Source organism: Pseudophryne corroboree, chromosome 1 (assembly GCF_028390025.1).
Source record: "Pseudophryne corroboree isolate aPseCor3 chromosome 1, aPseCor3.hap2, whole genome shotgun sequence".
NCBI classification, from domain to species: domain Eukaryota; kingdom Metazoa; phylum Chordata; class Amphibia; order Anura; family Myobatrachidae; genus Pseudophryne; species Pseudophryne corroboree.
In genome coordinates, this window is record NC_086444.1 from 1221166551 (window position 1) to 1221172566 (window position 6016).

A 6016-nucleotide genomic window follows, 5' to 3' on the forward strand; every position below is an offset into this window, starting at 1 on the left:
CTTTTGGCACATGCATGGTAACATGTCAATCTCTCAAGTCCTACATCAGTCACATTTGCTCTGTCAATTAGTTTTTATGTGCTCTGTGGAAAACATAAAGACAAACAACAGTAAATTTGTCTGACAAAGCAACAACCTCTACATAAAAATACATTTAATTGTCCCTTTATTACCTAGAAAAATTCATATGGAAAAGATCTAGTATGTACAAAAGTTTGTTTTTGTTTTTTTGGCTGGAACTAGCACATTGTTTCCACTAAAGCAACAGAGTTATTCAGAATACTGAAACATAGTAAAAAATAATAAAAAGATCAATATGTTCTACTGTATCTGTGCAATCATTCATAAAAGATGACAGAATACAAAAGGGTTAACAGGAGGGTTTGGTTTGGTTCCGCACAGGAAGAAAATTATAGTAAAGAACATAGATTTATACAAGAATTGTAAAAACCTGTTCAAATAACCAACAGTATTACACTTAGAGATCCTTAAGGAAGGTATCTAATAATTATTATAGGTTGGTGGTGCTCCCAGAGTCAGTAGTAATTGGATAGGGAGGAGAGAAAAAGAAAGACTCTGTGTTGGGGCACGCTTAGAAATTTATGAATTTATTAAAACTTAACTTTTAATATTAATATCACATAAAAAAGGAGATAGTTTGATTCAAAAAAATGTTCAAGTACACAGAGTATACATATGAAAATGACAGTCTACACAGAATTATTGAAAAGTATAAAGTGTAACAACACAGTAAATAGTAGATTATTAATGATTCAAAAATGAATTCTCAAAAATCGTTGACACAAATCAGGATAAACCTGATGGAAAATTAAGAGCACCTATGGTGAAAAAATTTTTTAAGAAAAAAACAACAATATGCCTGAATAGATCAAGATAAATTATGAAAAGTGAGATCACTATTATAATGAGTATAGGATGTTAGTGATCTATTAACCTATGCGATCTAGAAAGAAGGCATAAGAAAAGGTATAATAATAATATAAATCAAAATTGGAATATCAATTTAGCTGATGGGGGTCCCCTTGGTGGAAGCTATGTTTGCTACACAAAAGATCCTAGTGTAAGAAGACGTTTGTTCAAATTTTGAAAGCAAACGACATAAAGGAAGAAACAAAAACACAAATTGCCAATAGAGAGTAATTAGTAATCAATGATTGTCAGGAGGGTAATCGCAGAGTGGGTACAGGCTTACAGAGTTAGGAAGTTGCTCTAACACTTCTGCTGTTTGTGATCATAGGTTGAATTTTTACTGCACCTGATATTCCCAAGGGGTCACCCAGCTTGGTACTGATCAGGCTTGTCAGCACTTAGCTTCCAAGATCGGATGAGATTGGGCGTTTACCGCTGAAAATATGGCAGTAGTGGCAACACTGAGATACAAATGAGAGAGTGTAATGGAGAATGCGCAACAAGGGTACTTCTGCGGTCCAGTTAGTAGCGTAGATTCTCTATTACTGTGAGCATTGCAGAGAGTGGTCTCGCATCTGGATGAGAGGGTACAGAATTGTATAGAAAAGATAAGTAGAGAATACGGATGGGACCCCACCTTCTGCTGTCCACTGTCTTATATAATTTATAGCGGACAGTGGATGGGAAAGGTAGGTTAGTCTCACCTATTGAAAAGATGAAGGGTTGGAAAACAGGCTAATATGCTGAGTCAGAAGACCAATATCTTAGATAGAGCCTGAGTTTTGTTACAATGGATAGCAACCATCAGCTAAATTGATATTCCAATTTTGATTCATATTATTATTATACCTTTTCTTATGCCTTCTTTCTAGATCGCATAGGTTAATAGATCACTAACAACCTATAATCATTACCATAGTGATCTCACTTTCCATAATTTATCATGATCTATTCAGGCATATAATTGTTTTTTTCTGAAAAAAAATTTTCACCATAGGTGCTCTTAATTTTCCATCAGGTTTATCCTGATTCGTGTCAACGATTTTTGAGAATTAATTTTTGAATCATTAATAAATTACTATTTACTGTGTTGTTACACTTTATACTTTTCAATATTTCTGTGTAGACTGTCATTTTCATATGTATACTCTGTGTACTTGAATTTTTTTAACAGTTTTGCTGTTGTTCGTGCGGCGCTTTTCAGTCGCACTGCTGATCGGTGAGTGATTGACAGGAAAGGGGCGTTTCTGGGTGGTAACTGAGCGTTTTCCAGGAGTGTGCTAAAAAATGCAGGCATGTCAGGCAAAAACGCAGGAGTGGCTGGAGAAATGGGGGAGTGGCTTGCCGAACGCAGGGTGTGTTTGTGATGTCAAACCAGGAACTAAACGGACTGAGCTGATGGCAATCAAGGAGTAGGTCTGGAGCTACTCAGAAACTGTAGGAAACTATTTAGTAGCATTTCTGCTAATCTTTCATTCGCTATTCTGCTAGGGGGCGGTGGCCTAGCATTTGCAATGCTGCTAAAAGCAGCTAGCAAGCGAACAACTCGGAATGACCACCAAAATCAATTATTATTATTATTATTATTATTATTATTAGCAGTAGTAGTAGTAGTAGTAGTAGGGATCTTGTCTGGACAAATGCAATTGATTGTATTGTCCTTGATAATCAAAGATTTATCTAATCTAGATGGGTTTCACAGACATACCCATTTTCCACTGTAGCACGGGTCGCAGCTGTGTCGCCTGACACAGCTGCGACACGTGCTACATCCCCCTTTCCCACAGCGCTCACCAACCCGGCATTTTGCCGGGTTGGTGACGCTGCTAGTGATGCGGCAGGGGCGGGGCTGGGAGATCACATGATTGCCCAGCTCAGCCCTCCCATTCACTGTGAACGGGAGTTGTGTCGCCTCGACACGGCTCCCGTTCAAACTAGACAGTATACCGGTTTGAACACATGTTCAACTTGGCAAGCTACCCAGGTAGGATTCCTGGATCACTTGATCTGGGAATTTGCAGGGGGACCCTTTTTTACTAGGGAAAAACACGGGTAAATGTGCACCCCTGCACATTTACCAGTGTTTTAAGAAGCTAGTGGTAAAGGGGTATAACAGAGCAATGTCTGCTATCCCAGAATGTCCATTAAGTTAATCAATATTGAAAACAAAGTATGTTCAACCCTAGAGAATGATGGAGATGTCGATAAACTTACTCTGATAAATTCCCCTAATGAGAAGAGTTAAGATCATTCAAAAATATTTATTTTATTGAAAACCATTTGGTGTTCTGCTTAATTATAAATGAATTGCATATTTGAAAAAAAAATCCATTTTATCTTACTTTTTACAATTTAATGTGCTATTATATAAATTAATATTTTTAATAAAATAATGTACTATTGGGGGAATTCAATTGTGCATGAGGTTTATCAATGTAAAAAAAAAACCTCACGTACCGCACACCTGATTATGGATTCACACAGGTATGCATTATCCCAATACCTATGGGATCCAATTTAAAAAAAAAATGGTTGAGGGTTTTCAGCTATAAAAAAAATAAAGATAATCATCTCTCCATGCAGACTATCAAGATTTTACATTAATATTTCAGATCTTAAAGCTGTAAACATGTTGACAGTCTGCTTATATTGACCTGTTCAATGTTGTCATTTTAACAATGTATCTTGATGGCAGTGGCAATAGACAGACAGAAACTGTGGCAACAAAATCAGAGTATGCTGTGGAAAATGACACAAAATTTTCTTAACTTCTTCTTTACCACCAAATTCAGAATTTTTTTTAGAATTAAAAGCATTAACCAAGTCATGACTTATGTCAGAAGAGAGGACCAAAAATATTTACACAGAAAGTTCATATGCTTTTGGGGTAGTACATGATTTTTGAGATACATGTGAAAAAAGATACTTTATAACAGCAACAAGCAACCAATATGTACATGGGAAAGTTGTTAAGGAGTTGCTAGTAGCCATACAATTGAAACCTACAGTACTAGTGGCTGTTATAAATTTATAAACTCAGGACATGATAAAACTACTAATGTAAATCATCTGTCATAACACCAAAAATGCAGCTGATCAGAGAGAAAGCATAAAAGACAATATATGCACCAGTGTGAAATAAATAAATCTATATATATATATATATATATATGTATAATTATTATTATCGTTAATTTATATGGCACCACAAGGGGTCCGCTGCACCCATTACACAGTACATAATCAAATGAGCAAACAAAAAAACAACACTTACAGTTCAAGACAAAATATATATGGGTGTAGTAGGGTATGCCGGCGGCCGGGTTCCTGGTGACCTGCAAACCAGCGCCGGAATCCTGACCGCCGGCATACCAACAGATGAATGAGTGCAAGTCAGCCACTTGCGGCCTCACTGCGCTTGCCACGCTGTGGGCACAGTGGTGTGCTACGCATGCCACGCTATCTATTCTCCCTCCAGGGGGGTCGTGGACCCCCAAGATGGAGAAAAAGTGTCGGTATTTCAGGTGTCGGGATTCCGACACCGGTATATTGTGCGCCGGGATCCCGGCAGCCGGCAACCTGAATACCACCCATATATATATATATATATATATATATATAGCAAGTGAGGAAATATTAATCCAAATATAGAAATCATACACTTTAAACAAAATAACTAAAATACAAAATGCAAAGATTAGTCAGGACATGGAAATCTTTTGGCCAAGCATTTAAGGTAAAAGTGACACCCCAAATCACTCAAAGACATCTCATAGTCTGACCTACAGATGAAACTGCACTCATCTGAGGTGGCTCCATTGCAAACGTGCACTCTCGGTGTGACTAGGTGATCTGTCCATCTAGGTACGCCGGGAGTGTACAGAGATGCCACCATTCAGAGCGTCTCTGTCTGGACGTGCGGATGAAGACGCTCTCCATTCAAGTAAATGGAGTGTGTCTCTGCTGTGGGCAAGCACAACCAGGCAGATGGGGATGCTCTCGGTGATATGCTCACCCGGGTGGGTGTGCCTAGTCACAGACAGAACCACGACTAGCGTAGCTCCATCTGTATGCAGTTATAGAAGCCATCTGTAATCTATTGTTATGGCACAGGTTGAGTATCCTTTATCCAAAATTCAAAATCACACATTTTTGGTTCCCCTACTGAGATAATGACACATATACATATATATTATATTATATATCTATATAATATATCTATATATACACACAATATAATATATATATATATATATATATGTCATTATCTCAGTAGGGTACCCAAAAATGTGGGATTTTGAATTTTGGATAAGGGATACTCAACCTGTAATATCTTCACATAATTACTAGACATTTACTATGACTCCTGTATTGTCTGTTTGCTGAAAAAAAATCAGTAAAGAAGTAGAGATGAGCGGGTTCGGTTTCTCTGAATCCGAACCCGCCAGAACTTCATGTTTTTTTTCACGGGTCCGAGCGACTCGGATCTTCCCGCCTTGCTCGGTTAACCCGAGCGCGCCCGAACGTCATCATGACGCTGTCGGATTCTCGCGAGGCTCGGATTCTATCGCGAGACTCGGATTCTATATAAGGAGCCGCGCGTCGCCGCCATTTTCACACGTGCATTGAGATTGATAGGGAGAGGACGTGGCTGGCGTCCTCTCCGTTTAGAATTAGAATAGATTAGAGAGACACTTGATTTACTAATTTTGGGGAGCATTAGGAGTACTCAGTAGTGTACAGTGCAGAGTTTTGCTGATAGTGACCAGTGACCACCACTTTTATTTATAATCCGTTCTCTGCCTGAAAAAAGCGATTCACAGCACACAGTGACTCAGTCACATACCATATCTGTGTGCACTGCTCAGGCTCAGGCCAGTGTGCTGCATCATCTATTATCTATATATAATATTATATATATCTGTCTGACTGCTCAGCTCACACAGCTTATAATTGTGGGGGAGACTGGGGAGCACTACTGCAGTGCCAGTTATAGGTTATAGCAGGAGCCAGGAGTACATAATATAATCCGTTCTCTGCCTGAAAAAAGCGATACACAGCACACAGTGACTCAGTCACATACCAT

At 38.5% G+C, this 6016-nt stretch overlaps 1 non-coding gene and 1 pseudogene across 1 annotated transcript; both read right to left on the reverse strand.

Moving 5' to 3' along the window:
* Positions 1 to 1264: 1264 nt before the first annotated feature.
* On the reverse strand, positions 1265 to 1385 carry LOC134944484 (5S ribosomal RNA; annotated as a pseudogene).
* Positions 1386 to 2614: 1229 nt separating this feature from the next.
* On the reverse strand, positions 2615 to 2701 carry LOC134932766 (small nucleolar RNA SNORA17). Its single transcript, XR_010179475.1, has one exon. It is a non-coding gene; the product is annotated as a small nucleolar RNA SNORA17 (small nucleolar RNA).
* Between the last annotated feature and the right edge of the window lie 3315 nt (positions 2702 to 6016).